Raw genomic sequence first — 21,960 nt, forward strand, 5'->3', positions numbered from 1 at the left:
TCTATATCTAGGCAAGTCATGAAATATTCTCAAAATACAAGAATTCTAAAACATTTAGTCATAGTTATCAATACTAGATGGGAAGTCAAGCTATATACTGTGGAAGGAAAAAATAATTAGCTAATCCGTAATTTATTTTTGTTTACACTTCCGTTACCAAAGTTAATTGCTACAAATGTATTCTAACACAGTGATGTGTTGGTGACACAGTGTCACTTATCTTGCCCCCAAACTTAAAATGGTTCTCTATTTCTTATCACATCAGTAAGGCCTCTTGTTATCTTGGCCACATGCTTCTGCATATATTGCTTCTCAAATTCAAAACCTACCTTAATTCAAGGTTCTATTCCCAATCCCACCTTCCCCCCAAATGACTACTAGCCACATTAAACCCTTTTTTCCCTTTTTTTGCTTAAATTCTATAACATATAGCCCATATCATAACATTTAGCACTTACATACAAACGTGTGTGTGTGTGTGTGTGTGTGTATGGAAGTTTTGCCAGATCATTACATATATAATGAAATTATCCAAATATTAATCATTAACATTTTCATACTTTAAGGCTTATAAAGTGTTTTCAAATTCACTTCATTCATTCAGTTGCTCAGGTTCCAATATATCTTTCTGCAGGTATGATACTGAGGAAACAGAACTTCCAGAAGGGAAATTAAAGGAACCAACTACTCATTACTATCACCAATAATTACTAGTGATAATAGTAACTAATCATCATTATGGATATTGCCATTTATCAAGCATCATGGGAAGCACCTCCTTGTTAGATCTCCCTTCATTCTTACAATTACCCCATGAAGCCAGCATCCTTCTCATTCTCAAATCATTTGTCTGAGTGAATAGACAAGGGTGTGACAGGTACAGCATTCAAATCCCTGTCTATGTTCAACGCTCCCCCCTCACCTGGAGTTACACCCCCTGGTGTGCCAGATCACACAGCCTTGGAGAGAAATCAGTGACCTGACAGTTCCATCAGATCGAAGCAGGGGGACACCAAACCAGGAAAGTACAAAGTAAGCGAAAGAAACACAGGACTAGTGACAAGGTCAGCATATATTTTATTGAACTTTCAAAAGTGAAAGGAAAACGAAGCTGGAGCGATATTAAAAACAGAGTACCTGATAATGACCCCAAAATAATGAAAGATACCAACCCACTTCTTTAAGAAGCCCAATAGACATCCAGCAAGGTAAAAGAAATCTCTAGCGCCCTAGCTGGTTTGGCTCGGTGGATGGAGCCTCGGCCTGTGGACTGGAGGGTCCCGGGTTCCATTCCGGTCAAGAGCATGTACCTTGGTTGGGGGCACATCCCCAGTAGAGGGTGTGCAGGAGGCAGCTGATCGATGCTTCTCTCTCATCGATGTTTCTAATTCTCTATCTCTCTCCCTTCCTCTCTGTAAAAATCAATAAAATATATTTTTTTAAAAAGAAAGAAATCTATAGCTATAGAGTACAGTAGAAAGGAATCTTAGATAAAAATAACTGCCAACCTAAAATTCCGTTTTCACCAAACAACTCTTGAGAAGTTCTTTCAGATAAAGGAAAGGGAACAAGAGAATTTGCCACCAGCACACCTGCCCCTAAAAAACACACAAAAGAGCAGTCCTCAGGTTGGAGGAAAATACAGTAAAAACTCAGCGATGCAGTAAGTCACGAACATGAAATGTGGTAAATCTGCAGTCACGCACCACTTGATGGGAGTTTGTTCTGAGAAATAAGTTGGTGGGCAATTTCATAATTGTTCGCACAAACCTGGATAGCACAGCCTACCACACACCGCGGCTACAGGCATACCATTGTGACTGTCGATGAGTGTAAATGAACAATGACTGCATAAAACAACCATTTTTTTCTGTCTCTGCAGAGAGAGACCATATAAAACAATAACTACTCTGAGAGAGAGAGAAGATTGATTTTAAATAAAAATACTGAACAAGCCGAAACCGGTTTGGCTCAGTGGATAGAGCGTCGGCCTGTGGACTGGGAGGTCCCGGGTTCGATTGCGGTCAGGGGCATGTGCCTGGGTTGCGGGCGCATCCCCAGTAGTAGATGTGCGGGAGGCGGCTGGTCGATGTTTCTCTCTCATCGATGTTTCTAACTCTCTATCTCTCTCCCTTCCTCTCTGTGAAAAATCAATAAAATATATTTAAAAAAAATACTGAACAACAAGGACATAAATCAGGAAGCATATTGCAATTTCTAGGACAACCACTGAGTCCTCTAATTTTTAAAAAAATGTTTTTATTGATTTCAGAGAGGAAGGAAGAGGGAGAGAGAGAGGAACATCCATGATGAGAGAGAATCATGGACCGGCTGCCTCCTGCACCCCGGGCCTGTGCACTGACCAGGAATTGAACCCTGACCTCCTGGCTCATAGGTCGACACTCAACCACTGCGCCACGCTGGCTGGGCTCTAACTTTTAAAAAAATGTCAGGGGCCTTTTCTACTCTTAAGATCATTGAGAGCCCCAAAGGGATTGTGTTTGTGTGGGTTGTAGCTATCGATATTTGCTGTATTCAAAATTAAAACCCAGAAATGTGAGGACCATTTAGTTTGAAATGACAATAATATGTCCATTATACATCAACAGAAATAATGTTTTTCATGAAAAATAAGTATATATTTTAAAACAAAGTAATTTTGTTTTTATGTACAATAGTCTTTATTGCTTAATTGTTTGTAAGAGTTAAAAACTTAGAAACAACTAAATGCCCACTAAAAAGGTAAAACGAAATGAATTTAGTGAGAAGAACAACACTGTTTTGCATTTTGAAATTTTTCTTCACTTCTGGTTTAATAGAAGACAGATCCTCATTTCTGCTTATGCATTCCATCTGTTATTTGGTTTAAGTAAGTGAAGAAAACATGGCCTCAAGTAGACATATCATAAGAAGGAGGCACATTTTCACAGCCCTTGCAGATCTTTGTGAACATTCCTTGACACTACACTAAGACTCAAGAAGTGGTGGTTTCTTTTCTCTCTTTTTTTAAAAAAAACCTTCACCCAAGGATATTTTTAGCATTGATTTTTTGAGAGAGTGCTGGGGAAGGAGGAGGAGAAGAAGGAGGGGAGGGAGGGTGAGAGAGAGAGAAACATTGATTTGAGAGAGACACACCGATTGGTTGCCTTCCACATGTGCCCCGACCAGGGCGGGGATAGAGCCTGCAACGGAGGCACCTGCCCTTGACTGAAATCGAACCCAGGACCCTTCAGTGAGCGGGCCGGCACTCTAACCACTGAGCCAACCGGCCAGGGTGGAAGTGGTAGTTTCTTAAAGGCAATTTGCTATGTGGAATCTGAAACCACACCAGTGAACTTTCTGTACGCTGTTACATTATAACCCACTAGTGGCCCTGCGCACGAATCCTTGCCTGAGTAGCTCTCCGCCCGCTGCCCCGCCCTCCTGTAGCTCTCCGCCACTGAAGATCGGTTGTGATGTTAGGACATCCTGGCTAATTTGCATATTCCTCCATTATTATATTAGATTGTTCTGTCTTGTTCTTTGAATCGGTCTTTTACCTGTGCATGGCTTTGTAACATTGTGCCTTAGTCATTTGAAAAATACTGTACTGGTCCACTGAGTTATGCAGATCGTCCAAATACTGACACATCTGATTATACGCCATCAAAAACCTCGCCTGTTAACATCACCACTGAGTGCCTCAGAGACATTCTTTAAGACCTGGGAAGCTGTTACGCTCACAGTGCAGATCCAAGTTTTCCAAAATTCTAATTGTCACTTGAAACTTTGAATTTCATCCCTGGCAACACTACTGTGAGTGGTTTCCCTTGAAGCAGCAGGCTCATTTCATCCATTTCTTACTGAATGTGTTCATTTTTTTGTTGTTAATCCTCACCCGAGGATATTTTTTCCACTGATATTTTAGAGAGTTGGGGGGAAGGGGGAGAGGAAGGGAGGAAGAGAGAAAGGGAGGGAGAGAGAGAGAAACATCCATGTGAGAGAGACACATCGAATGATTGCCTCCCACATGTGCTCCGATTGGGGCAGGGAATTCAACTTACAACCCAAGGACGTGCCCTCGACCGGGAATCAAATCCAAGACCCTTCAGTGGGCTGTCGCTCTAACCAGTGAGCCACCCACCAGGGCTAAAAAGTGTTCATTTGATTTTGTTCATTTTTTAAAAATATATTTTATTGATTTTTTACAGAGAGGAAGGGAGAGAGATAGAGAGTCAGAAACATCGATGAGAGAGAAACATCGATCAGCTGCCTCCTGCACATCTCCCACTGGGGATGTGCCCACAACCCAGGTACATGCCCTTGACCGGAATCGAACCTGGGACCTTTCAGTCCGCAGGCTGACGCTCTATCCACTGAGCCAAACCGGTTTCGACTTTGTTCATTTTTTAAAATATATTTTTATTGATTCCAGAGAACAAGTGAGAGGGAGAGATAGAAACATCACTGATGAGAATAATTGATTGGCTGCTTCCTGCACGCCCCCCACTGGGGATGGAGCCCACAACCCGGGCCTGTGCCCTGACTGGAATCAAACCCGGGACCCTTCAGTCCGCAGGCCGACGCTCTATCCACTGAGCCAAACCGGCCACGGCAAAATGTGTTTATGTTAATTAAATGGGGCAGACAAATCAGGGTAACCTGGTTTGTCTGTAGCCACTCTTTCAAGTAAAAAAGATGTTACACACACACACACACACACACACACACACACACACACTCTGCTAGTTGAGCTTATAACTTAGTAAATCATATAAGTGCTTTCCTGAGATCCAGTGACATTTAAAGGACTGTAAGTACTCAGAGTATGTTTCCTAATCACAAGATAGTTATGTTAGAAATAAATGAACAAAATAACTCGAGACTCTCTAAATGCTTGAAATGGAGGGATGCGTGCTAAATAAACTATGACTCAAAGGAGAAATTATCTGAAAAATTAGAAAATACTTCTAACAACGATAATGAAAACAGTACATCTCAAAAGCTGTGTAGGACTGAGGCATGACATTTCAGGGTTGGGGTGTGGTCATGATTAGACCAGCAAATACAGAGCTGGTTGAAAGGAGGGGGTGGGCATAAGTCAGTCTCTCTCTCTCTCTCTCTCTCTCTCTCTCTCTCTCTCTCTCTGTCTCTCTCTCTCTGTTGGAGAAACTTTTCTTGAATTAGGTAGTCCAATGTTGATGGAAAAACACATCGATAAACTTCTAGGGAGGGCAATTTTATAGTACTCCACAAAAGCCTTACGAATGTGCATGTCTTTTACCCCAATAATTTCATTCCCCGGGAAATAATCAGGGCTAATGACAGGGTGCACTGTAGCTATTTATAATAGAGAGAAGTCAGGAACAACCTAAATGGCCAACAGGGGCTAATGGTTAAATAAATCGTGGGAAATCCACAGAGTAGAATATTATGTTGCCATTAAAACGATGCCCTAAAAGCCCGGCCTGTGTGGCTCAGTGGTTGAGCGTCGACCTATGAACCAGGAGGCCACGGTTCGATTCCCGGTCAGGGCACAGGCCCAGGTTGCGGGCTTCATCCCCAGTAGGGGGCGTGCAGGAGGCAGCCGATCCATGATTCTCTCTCATCATTGAAGTTTCTCTCTCCCTCTCCTCTCTGAAGTCAATAAAGATATATTTAAAAATGATGCTACAGAAGTAGATTTATTGATATAGAAAGATGTTCATATTACATTAGGATTATAAACATGTAATATGCATATATGTGTGTATGCAGATGCATTGAGTGGGTGGGTAGGACTGTGCTTGGATTTTTTTGACTCCCTACTTAAAGAAATGAACGGTACTCCCACTTCGGTCATACCAAAAACAGTTCTAAATGTTAAACAACAAAATGCAAAAACACCCCTTCAGAATGCAGCTGAACAGTATTTACAAAGTAGTTTGCATCCATACATTTGTTTAAAGCTTTAAATTATTGAAGTAACAAAAATATCATGAATATTGATGTCAAATACTAAAAAATAAAAAAGCTAAAGCTAAAGATTCAATCAGGAGAAAAATTTAAAAAGAACAGCAAATTGTATCCAATGAAGAAAGAGGGAAATAATAATGAGCAGAGATTAATGAAATGGAACTAGAAAAATCCCTGCTTGGAAACTGAACAATATACTTTTATTATACAGATCTCAGAATAAATCATTAGAAAATGAGAAGATACTTTAAACTGAATAATAAACATAAACACATCAAAACCTATAAAATGTAGACAAAGTAGTACTTAGAAGGAAATTTACTGTTGTAGATGCATATATTAGAAAAGGAGAAAGGCTGAAAATTTATGAACTAAGCATCCATTCTCCGTAAGTTATATAAAGATCAAATTAAACTCAAACAAATTTGAAGGAAATAATGACAGAAATTAATGAAATGGAAAACAAACATATTAGGAGGATCGAGAAAGCTAACAGTTGTTCCCTGCGAAATGGTGAATCTTTAGCAAGATTGATTTAAAAAAAAGAGAGAGAGAAGACATATATAGAAGCCAATATTAAGAATGCAAAAGGAGCCCTGGCCCAGTAGCTCCGTTGGTTAGAGCGTTGTCCTGATATGCCAAGGTTGTGGGTTCGATCCCCAGCTAGGGCACATAAAAGAATCAATCAATGAATGCATAAGTAAACGGAATAATAAAATGATGTTTCTCTCTCTCCCTACCTGGCACGTGTGTGTTTTCTCTCCTCTCCTCTCTCTCTCTCTCTCTCTCTCTCTCTCTCTCTCTCTCTCTCTCTCTCTCTCCCACCCTAAAATTAATAAATGAAAATTAAAGAGAATGAAAAAGGAGCTAACACTTCATATCCTGCAGACATTCTAAAGGTGGTATTGGAACTCTATGTCACACATTTGAAATGGACAGATTCCAGGAAAAATAAAACTCATAAAAGGGACACAAAAAGAATTGGAAAACCAGAATAATTCTTTACCGATTAAAGTAACTGAATCAGTAATTAAAAACCTTCTGGAAAAAACAACAACTTTAGGCCTAGATTGAATTTCTGACAAGTTCTACTGAACACTCTGAGGGAGAAATAAAATGAATAAAAAGCACGAACAGTCTCCAATTCATTTTCTGAAGCTTAACCTGGATACAACAACACAGAGGACAGCATGAGAAAATTACAGAACAATCTCACTAATGAACATAGAGAAAAGAACCCAAACAAAACATTAGGAAACCCAACCAGCAAAATAGAAAAACTACCTCAGGACAAAGCTGGGTTTGTAAAAAATGACACCAGAGGAATATAAAACTGTTTTCACATTTGGAATTCAATTACTAGGATTCTGAACACTGACATACAAATGCAGTATTCTGGAGGTCCCAGCCAGGGCAACATGGGAGATAAAGAAATAAAATGCACAGGAATCGAAAGGAAACAAGCTGTCGTTATTTACAGATGGTACAACTGCATATGGTAGAATGTCCAAAATAATCTAAGGTAAAATTAAATTAATCAGAATTTAGCAAAATCATTGTTATAAATCAAATAGAAATTTTAAAGAATGCTTTTTAAGAACATAAAAATAAACATCACAGAAAGATGTATAGGACTTCCAGGGAGAAAAGTATGATATTTACTAAATGAAGATAAATCTATAATAATAAAAGCGTAATATGCTAATTAGACCAGACATCCTCTGGACATCCTTCCGGATGACCTTCCAGACGAAGCTGGGGCTGAGGGAAGCCTGGGTCCCGGGTGCCAGAGGGAAGCCGGTGCCGGCAGCTGGGGGAAGGAAGGCCTACTCTTGCATGAATTTTGTGCATCGGGCCTCTAGTTACAAAATAAATGGAGAGAAAATTATCCTACTCATGGACTTGAAGACTCAATACTGTGAAGAGTCAATCTTCTCCAAATGGAAGCATAAATTCAGTGGAATTCCAATAACAATGCCAACAGGTTTTGTGGAAATGTCTAGCAGAATCTAAAATGTATATGGAATTGCAACAGGACAAGAAGACCTAAGCTATTTTGGGAGAATGATAAGGTGGGAAGATCTGCTCTAATCGATTGCAAAATTTCCGAATGTAAATCTTTGTCATGAAGACTATGTTGCCGACACGAGGCCAGACGAACAGGGCAGTAAAACATACTGGTAACAGAGAGCCTCCAAACAGAGCCACACATATGTGGATGCCTGACTGACGACACAGAGGTGAGTGCAGAGTATCTGGCAAAGATGGTCTCTTCATATGAACACATGTTCACGTGGACCAGGAGACGTATCCTTGCATGTTCACAGCGGCCTTGCTCGCAATGGCCACCAAGTGTCAACACCCGAATGCCCATCAGTAGATGGGTGAAAGCAATGATCTATTCATACAACAGAATACTGCAGAGCAATGGAAAGAAATTACAGCTACGCAAAGGAATTTGGCTGAAACCTAAAGGCAGAACTGGGTGAAGGAAGCGGACACAGCAGGACACAAACTCTCTGATTTCTGTCACGTATAGGACGTGACAGGCGTGTACAGGCTTCATTCACTGAACGCCTACAAGAAGTCTCAGAGGTCGGTATTATTCTCACCCCTATTTCACTTACGAGAAAACTGAGAAACAGCAGAGATTAAGTCACTTGCTCAAGAGCTCACACAGCTATGAAGTAGCAGAGGCACGATTCAAACTCAGGCAGCCTGATTTTATTTAAAAAAATATATTTTTATTGACTTCAGAGAGGAAGGGAGAGGGAGAGACAGACAGAAACATCAATGGTGAGAGAGAATCACTGACTGGCTGCCTCCTACACGCCCCACACTAGGGATGGAGCCCACAACCTGGGCCTGTGCCCTTGATCGGGAATCAAACTGTGACCTCCTGGTTCAGAGGTCGATGCTCAACCACTGAGCCACACCAGCCGGGCTGGCAGTCTGATTTTAGAGTCCATGCACTGTCCCCTTTAAAATGCTCATGTTATAAAGAGGGGAACTTCTAACTTCTGCTCAGGGGTCTGAGTTACTTAATGGAAGATAAGATTACAGGTAAACAAGTCCGTCAGAGTATACCGTAAGGAGGGCTCTGTATAATAAATCGATTTTTATGCCTGTTTATGGAGACACCCCCCCCCCCGGTTCTGCAGTGCCTAGGGGGAACTTCAGAATGCAAAGCTTCCATCCCTACCCCCGCAGGTGACACATGCGAATACTGCATTGCCGAGGCGGTTTAAATGAATTCTCCGTAACTAATAAGTTTGCAGATAAATGCTTTAATCCTTGCATATTGCTTGTGGTACTCTCTTGAAGTCTTCTCAAATGATGGATAACCGCTGCCTTTCCTCAATGTCCTCTTTTTTTATATAGACTTTAAAAAATATGTATATTTTTATTGACTTCAGAGAGGATGGAGGAGGGAGACAGAAACATCCATGATGAGAGAATCATGGATCGGCTGCCTCCTGCACGCCCCACACTGGGGATCGAGCCCGAAACCCGGGCCTGTGCCCTGATGGGGAATCGAACTGTGACCTCCTGGTTCATAGGTCCATGCTCAACCACTGAGCCACACCGGCCGGGCCTCAATGTTCTCTCCAGGCCCCAGGCAGGGATGTCCTCCCTCCACTTTCTCACCTGTCTCTCTCCCACACTGCTGTTGATGCCCTTCCCTGACTTTGTACATGCCCGCCTGCCTGTTCCAGCTCTCACTGTCTCCCCCACCGACCTCCCAGGGCCCTAAGAATCTGTGCCTTCTATGGTCATTTGGACCTACACTGCCAGTTGTTACTATTTAGTCAATGGAAAGACACCTGTCTGGTCTGTACAATTTGACAATAAACAACGTGAAGGCATAAACAGGTCTTTTATTGTTAGCATAACATTCCACATATTGATGAATATTTACAAATATTTGTTGGTGGTAAATTCACTTATGAAAGAGAGAGAGGAGCCACAACCTTTAAAAAAAAATCTTTCCTCCATCTAAACCACTCTATTTTTTTAAATTTTTAAAAAAATATATTTTACTGACTTTTTACAGAGAGAAAGGGAGAGGGATAGAGAGCTAGAAACATCGATGAGAAAGAAACATCAATAAGCTGCCTCCTGCACACTCCCTACTGGGTATGTGCCTGCAACCAAGGTACATGCCCTCGACCAGAATTGAACCTGGGACCCCTGAGTCCGCAGGCCGATGCTCTATCCACTGAGCCAAACCGGTTAGGGCTAAACCACTCTATTTTAAAAAATATATTTTTATTGCTTTCAGAGAGGAAGGGAGAGGGAGAGAGAGCTAGAAATGTCAAGGATGAGAGAGAATCATCGATTGGCCACCTTCAGCACGCCCTCCCCCTTCCCTGGGGATCGAGCCCGGAACCTGGGCATGTGCCCTCGACCAGAATCGAACCCAGGACCCTTCAGTCCGCAGGCTGACGCTTTATCCACTGAGCCAAATCGGCCAGGGCTAACCCACTCCATTTTTGTGGGAGGAGTGGTTAGAACCGTGCATATTAGAGTTTCAGTGGAAGGAAGGGGTACATCTTGGAGGGATCCAGACAGTCTTCGTGGAGTAAGCAGCTTCTCAGATGGGGAGAGGGACGACAGGAGAGGCTGAGAAAAGAGAGTGAGTGAGTGCAGAAGGGACAGGGACTATCGCTAGGGAAGAGGAAAGCAGCATCTTAAGGCATTTCTTCTGAGAAGCCAACAGGAAGGCCTGGAGCACTAGGTCGGGAAGGAGTCAACATGTTAGGTGGGCTTGGAGCAGTAGATTGTGGAACATTTAAGGGGAAATCATTTGAGCTAAGCTCTCTTCTCTCAGCTAAACTGTAAACAGGATACGATCAAACCCTTTCAGTATAAACTTGGACAGGGACTAGAGAAGGTACTGACACAGGATTGTTAACTAACGCTATGTAAGCAGATAGAAACGTTCATGTTTTCAATGGGGAAAAGGGTTGTTCACTGTAACGGAAATCTCTATATATAAAAGCCTAAGCAACCGTTATGACCAAACAACCAGTTGACCAGTCGCTATGATGTGCACTGACCACCAGGGAGCAGACGCTCAACCCAGGAGCTGCCACAGGTGGTCAGTGCACTCCCACAGCCAACCTCGCATAGCCAGCCACCCTCCCCCGGTCCCTGCCCCTGGCTGGCAAACCTCCCCTGGTCCCTGCCCCCATCCGGCAGGCCCCCAGGCCCGGCCCCAAACAGGATTAGGCGAGACAGCCCCGATAGGCCCTGATCGCCAGCCAGGCCCAGGGACCCCACCTGTGCATGAATTTCGTGCACCAGGCCTCTAGTTCTGATATACTGTCAAAGACATAAGATGCCTGAGCATGTCCCCATATACCTATGTGTCAGTTGAATTTCTGTTGGTGGGAACTGTCTATTCCTGTCCTTGCCCATTTGTGTATGAAGCTTCGTATCTTTCCTCCAATTGGAGTGAGCTCTTTATTTACAGGGTGGGGCAAAAGTAGGCTTACAGTTGTTTGTATGGAAAATAATACAATAATATATACATAATAATACAAGAATAAACTCGGTGTTTCGAGTACTAGTACTCACAACTCTAAACCTACTTTAACCCCACCCTAAGAATTATATATCAAACTTACAAACTGTTCATTATGTTCTACCCTCCTACTTTGAAAAATATATACTCATAAGGACCCGGAAAGTTAGGTTTTGCGAAAAATTATTGGGTCCTGGCTGGTGTGGCACAGTTGGTTGAGTGCTGTCCTGTGCACCTGAAGGTCGCCAACTTGATGCCGGTCAGGGCACATGCCCAGGTTGCAGAGTTTGATCCCTGGTCAGGGTGCATGGGGGGAGGGGGGAGAGCCGATCGCTGTTTCTCTCTCACATCAATGTTTCTCTTTCTCCCTTCCTCTTTCTCTAAAAAATCAGTAACAATATCCTATATAATAAAAGGGTATTACGAAAACTGACCCTAACTGTGGAACAACCAGAATGGCCACTTGACCCTATGAGGCGCACTGACCACCTCTCCGTCCCTTCCCATGGCCGGCAGGCTCCGATCGCCCGATGGCAAACGGGGAACCGGGGGTGGGTGGTGGCGGGGGTGGGGGGTGGGGCCAGCTGCCAGCAGCCAGGGAAGATGGCCTTGATCACAGGCCAGGCCTAGGGACTGTACCCGTGCACGAATTTCATGCGCCGGGCCTCTAGCGTTTTAATAAAAGAAGGAATTCTTGGGTTCCTCCAACTTTCTCACCAGAACGTGGCATGTTGTGCTACCCGGCCCTTGGCCTGTCCTCATTTTCCAGTCCATCCCCAGCTTCATGCCTAACCGTACAGCCTTCCGAGACCATGGCTGACACCCCAAGGAACAAGAGGTGCAGATTTTATAACCACTTAGCAAGGACACTGACTCCTCGTCTTAGAATAGTGTCTTCCGCCATCCCTCCTCTACTCATTCTCACTCCTTAATGCTGGGTCAGTTACGGTACTTAGTTACAAGAAACAGAAACCAACGCTGGCTGATTTCAGCAGACATGGAGTTTATTAATAGGACACTGGCCTACCCACAGAGAGGTAGGCCTATAAAACCAAGACCGGCTCCGTAGTCAGAAACAAAACCTTGGCCCGATCTGATAAGGGCCCCACCGCAGCTGCCCTGGGCCAGCGACAGCAGCGTGCATCACTGGCCCTCTTGCTGTAACCTCTGACCCGAGAGGTCCACATGGTCCCAGTTGTTGGTCACTAGCTATTATTACATCAGGAGTCATCTGCCCATGTCCTAACTGCCAAGGTGAGCAAATACCCTGCATTTTTAGTGTCTACAGAAAAAGGCGGGCTTTCTCCCCTATCAAGACTCTTAAGATTCTCCAAACACTGGCAGAAGGTTCACATGTCGGACAGCCAAAAACAATGAGAAATGTCCCCCAACATGTGGGTTCTATTCTCAAGTCCACCCTTAACTGCTCAGGGTGGACTTGAGAACCTGCCATTTCATATTTCTGGGTTGACGAGGACTCCTTAATAAAAGGATGGGATTTGGTTTAATAATCTCTGAGGTCTCCTGATAACCACAGAATTCGAATTCTTTGAAAACAAAACTGGCTTAGAAGAATTTGCCCCCTCTAAAACTGAGATGTAGCCTAAGATACTGTTTTTCAAGTTGTAGAAGCTGAGGATTGTTCTAATGCCAGTCAGATCTCAAAGATTAATTTGCACCATTTCCAGGGTCCTGTATTTCCTACCCTTCTGTTTTCCAGACATTCTCTTGTCCAATAGCTTAAAGGACCAAGATCTCTTGACCCCTCCTCAATGCTGTTGGACAACAGCGCCTCCTAGTGGACGAGGAAACTGCAGCTACAAGAGAGAGCGAATAATCCCGAGTTAGGAGATTGGCTGTTTGTTGACACGCCTCTCTGTATGGTTTTCTGGAATTCCCAGAAAAGAAAAGAAGATAGTTGGGAGCAACAACTATTAGCCCTCAGTGTTCTCGCTAATCCTTACAGCTAAACACCCACCTTCCCAGCCTCCAGCATTCATATTTACACACACATTCTTCCTCTTTCAGTTAAGGTTCTGGGGGAGGGGAGTGGAGAGGGGCCCCCAGATATAAATCACAATGAGTCACATCACAGAATTTTCCAACTGGAAAAGACTTGTTAGAGGCGAGGAACGGATTAATGGCAGTTGGGACTACAACCTCAGCATCTTGAGCCTCAGACCCGTGTCAGTCCATGCTTCTTGTACACTTTTTTGAAGGACTTGGGTGGGTTGCTGAGGGGACAGTGATATTCCAGTTTTTCAAAGGACTTTAAAAAAAAGACTAAACACCTTCACAAGTGAAGGAAATCTCACGCGTGCTTGCTTTCCCATTGGGCCAAGAGGCAGGCTGGATGTCATGGTGCGAGGTAGGAGCCAAGCTTCCAAGCGATCGAGTTTCTGTTCTCAGCATGAAGTCTACAGAGTTCATCTAAGACCTTGGTTGCTAAATGGCCCCACTTGCTCTAGCCGGTTTGGCTCAGTGGATAGAACATCGGCCTGCAGACTAAAGGGTCCCAGGTTCGATTCCGGTCAAGGGCACATGCCTGGGTTGTGGGCTCGGTCCCCCTCAGTGTGGGGCGTGCAGGAGGCAGCCGATCAATGGTTCTCTCTCATCACTGATGTTTCTATCTCTCTAGCTTTCTCCCTTCCTCTCTGACATCAATAAAAATATATTTAAAAAAATGGCCTCAGTTATGTTTGCACAGGGTCAAGTGTCCGAAGCCCGGATCCTTGAACTTCTCCCTCTTTTCTACACTCCCCTCCCAATCTTTTATCTTCATTAATTCTAAAAAAAATAATTGTGCAAATACTTTACATGCAATTCTTTACCTAATGGATGTATTAGTTCAGCTAGTTTAAGCACATTTAAAAAAATATATTTTTATTGATTTCAGAGAGGAAGGGAGAGGAAGAGACAGAAAGATCAATGATGAGAGAGAATCATGCATCGGCTGCCTCCTTCACGCCCCACACTGGGGATCGAGCCTGCAACCCCGGCCTGTGCCCTGACCGGGCATCAAACCGTGACCTCTTGGTTCATAGGTCGACGTTCAACCACTGAGCCACACCGCCGGGCAGAGCATTTGATCTATTTGTTTATTTTCAAGTTTCTTAGACTTCTGATCTGGTCCCACTTACTTTCGCAGGTGACAGCCAGGATGGTACCTCTGCCACGCAAAACCAAATCACGCATAACCACTGCATCGGCTTCCTTTGTTCTATGGCTTTGGGGGTGGGTAGTAACAGGATTCTCCCCAAGTCTCTCTAGCTCTGCTTCTGCCCCATCTCTCTAGAAGTGCAGCTCGCCCTCATGCCTTCTGTCCATCAGAGGCCAGCTCCCCAGTGCAGTCCCTGCCTCACCAACAGCAAAGCCTCTGGCCCCCCCCGGGGGGGGGCACACCTCCACCCCGGGAGACGGGAAACCCCGCCATGCCCCGGCCAGCCACTGTGCGATTCCCAACAAACGGTGGCAACCATCACTCAGTCAGTCAACATGTGCAAAAACGAGCACCTGAATTTACGCTCAGCAAAATGGAAACCTGAATTGTTATATTAGAATACAGATTTTCAGTTCCAAATTAGGTAACTGTAGTACTTGCATGTATGACACTAACATGATTACGGGAGAAAGATACTCATCTTGAGCAACTTCATTTAGCTGGACGTCAAAGTCAACATGTCCGAGATGTATGTCACCATCTATTTCCAGGCACCATCCTGTCACAGGGGCTCATGCCAGCGACCAGGGACTCTCACGCCTGCTTCCTTACCTCCTTTTTCCAATGATCACATCCTGTTCATCTGAACTCCTAAATATCTTCAGGTTCTACCCACTTCCTTTCATCTCTACTGACACTGGTCTATCCTCGCCACCAATGTTGGTACTAAATCATTGTAAGGGCCTCCTCATTTCCCCCAAACCCAAACCCAACCCTATGGCAATATTGTAGCCATCATTTTCATGTTCTTAAATTAAAAAATAATCAAGGTTTAGCCAGGCTGGCGTGGCTCAGTGGTTGAGTGTCGACCTATGAACCAGGAGGTCAGGGTTCGATTCCCGGTCAGGGCACAGGCCCGGGTTGTGGGCTCCATCCCCAGTGTGTGGCAATGATTCTCTCTCTCTCTCTCTCTCTCTCTCTCTTTCCCTTCCTTTCTGAATTTCCCTTCCTTTCTGAAATCAATAAAAAATATATTTTAAAAATCTGGGTGTAGGTGTGCTCATTACAACTGCAGCGTCACTACTTCTAGGCCCTCTCAGTGGACAGAGCTGGGAAATACATGAATGTGTAGTAACCCACACATCTATCTGTGTGTACACATGTGTGTATGCACATATATGCACACACACAAACATATGTATACACACATATGCGTACATATATTAAACTGAATATGAGGCCACACTGCCACCTCCAACTGTAATCCAGCAGCACTCACTCTAGCCTCCACTCTTGCTTATTTGTAACTTGCTTCTCTGACTGATTTGAAACGCCTGCATAGTTAACAAATAAATGTACCAAAAAGTCTAATACCATGAACAAAATTAAGGGGACGAATTTTGGGGAAAATTTGCAAATACATAAAAAAGTAGATAACCTAAAGTAAATAGAGCATTCTTAGAAAATGGCCCAAAGCTAAAGAAAGTGAACAAATGAAAAATGAGTAAAGATGCCTTAAACACATTTAGCCACACCAGCAGCAACAACAAAATGCAAAGAGAACCTACCCATCATTTTGCCTTATCAAAATGTAAACATTGCCCTGTTTTTGGCTCAGTGGATAGAGATCGGCCTGCGGACTGAAAGGTCCCAGGTTCGATTCCAGTCAAGGGCATGTACCTTGGTTGCGGGCACAACCCCAGTAGGGGGTGTGCAAAAGGCAGCTGATTGATGTTTCTCTCTCATCGATGTTTCTAACTCTCTATCCCTCTCCCCTCCTCCCTGTAAAAAATCAATAAAATATATTTAAAAAAAACACAAAATGTAAATATGGATGCACTCACGTACCACTGGTTTGAACATAAACTGGTACAATCTTTCTGGAAAGTCATAGGACACGCTGTGGAAGGAATTTTAACTCTATGGCTAGACTGCTGCTACCTGATGTCTCCCACTGAAGACAACAACAACAACAACAAAACAGGATAACAAACTTTCCTGAAGGCATCCAAGTGCTTAGATCAGCGGTTCTCAACCTGTGGGTCTCGCCCCCTTTGGGGGTCGAACGACCCTTTCACAGGGGTCGCCTAAGACCATCGGAAAACACATATATCATTACATGTTGTTTTTGTGATTAATCACTATGCTTTAATTCTGTTCAATTTGTAACAATGAAATTGGGGGTCACCACAACATGAGGAACTGTATTAAAGGGTCGCGGCCTTAGGAGGGTTGAGAACCGCTGGCTTAGCTTGTCAGGAATGTAGGCTGAGCTCTGCAGAGGATAGAACTCAGAGAGGCGGGGCCAAGCATCAGTCCCTCTTGCCCTGGGGACAGGAGCTCACACAGAAGATCTGGAAGGGAAAACAAGTCAGAACTCGGGGAATCTGCTAAACCACCTCCCGCAGGAAGCCAGGACCTGAAGAGCTAGGGATGAACCGGAAGTAACCAGCCCCTTCCCATGCTTGAAATCTGTCTTTATCTCCCTGTGCCCAGGAAATCTAGGCATTGAACCCCAAAAAGCCCCCCATGCTAGTGCCTAGGAAAACAAACAAAAGTCCTCTCTGGAGGAAGGAAGCGTGATCCTCGGTCAATATTTTCTGAAATGATTTCCAGCCCACAGTCACAATGAATCCGGTACACGAAGGGGTAAGAGATCCCGACCAAGTAGCAGCAAAAATGACAGACAATAAAAACAAAAGCACGGGGCCTTCCTACGCTGAGGTTATCCAGCTCAGATTATTAAATAATGAAGCTTACTATCTCCCAGAACATGAAAGCTGAGTATAAATTTTTCCAAGAAAATGAAAATAAAAATATAGATTTTAAAAGGAAAAATGACTGGTTGGCACAATACAGAGAAGAGGGTAGAAGATACATAGGATACATAAGGTATACCTATTATCTATACTTAATCGGATCATAAAGGCGATGAAAGAAAGGGGTAGAGGCAATATTTGAAGAGATAAGGATAAGGACTGAGCACTTTCCATAACCATGAACTATATCAATACACTAATTCAAGAAACTTAAAGAACCTAACGCAGGATTCACACACACACACACGGCCCATCACAGAGAAAACTACAGAAACAAAAACTGAAGAAAACATCATTTTTAATAACCTGAGGAATAAAGACAGATTATTCTCAGAGAAGTGGCAGACTGCTAGCTGACTTCTCAATATCAGTGGAAGCTAGGAGACAGTAGAATGATATCTGATGGAAAGAAAATGCCAATCTAGAATTCTCTACTCAGTCAATATCCTTAAAGATAAAAGGGGATATAAAGAACTTCTGAAACCAACAAAAAAAGGAGTCTGCCGACTTAGCAGACTGACACTAGGAAAATGAATCCAGATAAAACCTTAGAGATGCCGAAAGGATAGAGAACAAAGAAAGGACAAGTATGAGGGCAAATCTAAATGAATAAAAGTAATAAAGTAGAGTGATGTAAATACACATAACTTACGCATTTTACATACAAGTATAATTTAAATATATGAAACAATAGCTTATAAGTCAGGGAGGCATTATATGAAATTTATGTGCTCTACAGTGCCTGTACTATTTGGGAAGACAGTAATGGTATCAATATTAAAATATGACGAATTAGGAAGTCATACTGTTATTTCTGGGGTACAAATTAAGATAATGGAGAAGAGTGCCTAAACCTCCAAATTAATGGAGGAAAGTGGAGTGATAAGAATATTCAATTGATCCAGATATATCAGGAAGGGCAAGAAAAAGCAACATACATTAAATGGTACAAATAGAAGCACATAAGAAGACAATAGATGTAAACCAAACTAACCCCAAAAATAATTAAATGTAAATGGACCAAATACTCCAATTAAAAGAGAAAAACTGATAGCCTAGAACAGGGGTGGGCAACCCCTGGCACGCGTGCCAAACATGGCATGCCAGTAACTTTTGCTGGCACGTGAAACCCTCTCTTATAATCTTCCATTTACAGTTGTGAATCTTTGTTCTCAGTGATGAATTTTGTTAAGTCTCGTAATAGGAGTAGCCTGACGGATGAAAGTAGTAGCTTGTGCATATCTCTGAAGGTCACGAAATATAAACCTGATGTAAAATCTCTGTCATCAGTGATGCAGCAGCAAAAGTCCCACTGATACTATCAAATGGAGTCATAAAGCTTTCTGTCGGACTATCAGTGTACATGTATACATTAAAAAATAAATGTATTTTTCATCATCATATACTGTGTTTTTGTCGCTTGAATGAATTTTATTATTTCTTCAAGGTTCTTCACTAATGTACACCTTAAGAGATATCAAGTAGGCGTAACATGTTCTCAAAAAATTAGGGTTGGCACACAGAAGAATTTTGAGTCAGAGATTTTGCTGGTTTTGGCACGCACTCACAAAAAGGTTGCCCACCCCTGGCCTAGAATAAAAAAAAAATAACTATATGTCTTTAACAAGAGACACCTCTAAACCCCAAGGATACAAAAAGGTTAAAGTTAAAAGGAAGGAGGAAAACCCAGAAAATTAAACCCAAGATAGAAGAATGGAACTAATAAGCAGAAGTTACTGAAATGAAAAAGAAACACACAATAAAAAGAATATACGAAGCTAAAAATCGTTGTTAAAAAGACAAATAAAACTAATCAATGTCTGGGAAGACTGAGAAAGAAAAAGAAAAGGTACAAATGATCAGTATCAAGAATGAAAAGATGCTGCAGAGGTATTACGAACCACCACATGCCAAAATTGTTTAAAGTTTAGATACAGTTCGCTCATTCCTAGCAAAATAGAATTCACCAGAATGGCACAGTAATAAATGGAGAACCTGAATATTCCTATAAATATTTAAGGAATTGAATCAGAAATAACCTTTCTCACAAAAAAGTCTGGCCCGGATGGGTTTATAGGTGAGTTCTACCAATCCTATAAAGAGGGCAAGAAAACAGAGAACACTCCCCAATTCACTTGATAAGGCTAGCATCAGCTAGCTATGAACAGCTGATAGGACAGTATATGTGAAAATTATAGTACAACCTTCTCATAAATATAGGCGTAAACAGTCTAAACAAAATGTAGACAAAACAAATATAGCAAAAATATAAAAAGGATTATAAGGATTATACAATATAACCAAGTTTGGTTAACCAAAGAATCAATGAAATTTATTGCATTCACAAATTAAAGAAAAATATATCATTTCAACACACACAAAAAAAGCATTTAATAACAATTCACCATCACTCATGCTTGACAAACCTGAACATCAGAAATAAGCAAACAAACAAACAAAAAAACCCAAACAAACCCCTGCTATCACCATTTTTCAGGATGTTAATCCATTGCAGTAAAGACTAGAAAAAGAAATAAAATATAAAAAGAATTGAAAGGAATAAGCAAAATCTTCCTCACCCACAGATGATATGATCAGGTATGCAGACAACCCAAACAATTCTACAGAGAAATTATTGGAATTGCTGAAGCTTGATGAATAGAAAGGAATACCAAGTCAATACAAGGAAGGAGGGAGAGAGAAAGAGAGAGAATGGTCTACCTTTGAAAACAAGTACCTAAGCCCTAACCGGTTTGGCTCAGTGGATAGAGCGGTTTGGCTCAGTGGATAGAGTGTCAGCCTGCAGCCTGAAGGGTCCCAGGTTCGATTCCGGTCAAGGGCATGCACCTTGGTTTCGAGCACATCCCCAATAGGGGATGTGCAGGAGGCGGCTGATCGATGTTTCTCTCTCATCGATGTTTCTAACTCTATCCCTCTCCCTTCCTCGCTGTAAAAGAATCAATAAAATATATTTAAAAAATATATATATATAGATAACACTGAATTACATTATTCAGGGATACCTATTTGGATGGTGAAGATATAAAATGGATTCTGAGAGCGGTAGGGGCTGTGATCAGAAAGGGGAAGGGAAGGGCTTTTGAGATGCTGGCAGTTTTTCAAATTTCTTGACCTGGTTGTAGTTACATGGTTGTTCACTTTGCAATAATCCTTTAAGCTGTATAGTTCTGTGCATGCGTTTTTCTAAATGTCACATAGCCTATAAAAAGATTAATTCTACGTGTGATGCAGGTGTTTTATGTATTCATATATTCTTTTATCTAATAACTAGCGGCCAGGTGCATGAATTCGTGCACAGGCGGGGTCCTCTGGGTGGCCTGCAGCTCCTACCTGCCACTCCCGCTCATCCCGGCCCCACTGTGCCTGCCCCGGGCTCATGCCCAATCAGTCCCAATCGGGAGAGGCTCATGTTGCTGCATCAGCACTTGCCAGCCAGTGGCCTGAGGGATCAGGCTGAAACTGGCTCTCTGACATCCCCCTGAGGGATCAGGCTGAAACTGGCTCTCTGACATCCCCCCGAGGGACCCCACCGGTGCACCATCAGGCTGGGGAGGGACCGTGGGAGGGCTCCAGGGCATGTCCGGCCCATCTTGCTCAGTCCTGATTGGCCGGACCCCAGCAGCAAGCTAACCTACCAATCGGAGCATCTGTCCCCTGGTGGTCAGTGCACGTCATAGCGAGTGATTGAGCAGCCTTAGCATATCATTAGCATATTATGCTTTGATTGGTTGTTCAGTTCTGCCGTTCAGTCTATTTGCATATTACTCTTTTATTATATAGGATTCTACTTCTAAAAGCTTATTTTGAGGAAATAAAGCAATCAGGTGTGAACAAGTAATTATAAGAATATTGTTAATTACAACATCATTTCTAACATGGAAACATGGAAAACAGTGGAAATAGCCAACAACATGTCCCAAGAGGGAAATTATTAAATTAAATATGGCACATGCATAAAGTTTAGACATCTTAATACAGCCATTAACACGTTGTACTTAAAATATTTAATGGTGTAGCAACATGCTTAAAATTATTAAATGAAAAGAACCAGGAAACAAAATTGCATATATAAAATGATCTCAATTTAGTGCAACTGTGATAATGAGTGTAAGTTCAAGGAATGTCCTGAAATGCTCACTGTGATTAACTTTTGCAAATGGTATTATTTTTGTCATTATACTTTTCCATAATTTCTAAGTTTGTATAAAGTGTGTGTATTGTAAAGGTTGTCAACACTAAAAACTGCTTATAATTTTCATTTTTAAATTAACAAACTACTTCTTTTAAATAAAAGACAGTAAATGGAATCTTCTGCCTATTTTATGTGTACATATTAGTGGTTGAAGATCAGCTTTCATATACAAAAAAATTACCAGAGTGACAACTTCAAATACATTTCTAAGACAGCAGGCATCAGAATGTAGTTTGTTTTTAAATATAGCATTCAAAGCTTAAAATCTACTATATACTATAACACCTCAAGCTAAGATTTGTTTTAT

The 21,960-nt window shown here is 42.4% G+C and overlaps 1 protein-coding gene across 5 annotated transcripts in view; it reads right to left on the reverse strand.

Annotated features, from left to right (window-relative positions):
- The window catches only part of CASK (calcium/calmodulin dependent serine protein kinase), a 215,338-nt gene that overhangs the window by 143,375 nt on the left and 50,003 nt on the right, over positions 1-21,960 (reverse strand). The gene's annotated exons all lie outside the window — the stretch shown is intronic.

The sequence above is a fragment of the Myotis lucifugus genome, unplaced genomic scaffold (assembly GCF_000147115.1).
Source record: "Myotis lucifugus unplaced genomic scaffold, Myoluc2.0 scaffold_76, whole genome shotgun sequence".
Classification (NCBI taxonomy): Eukaryota; Metazoa; Chordata; class Mammalia; order Chiroptera; family Vespertilionidae; genus Myotis; species Myotis lucifugus.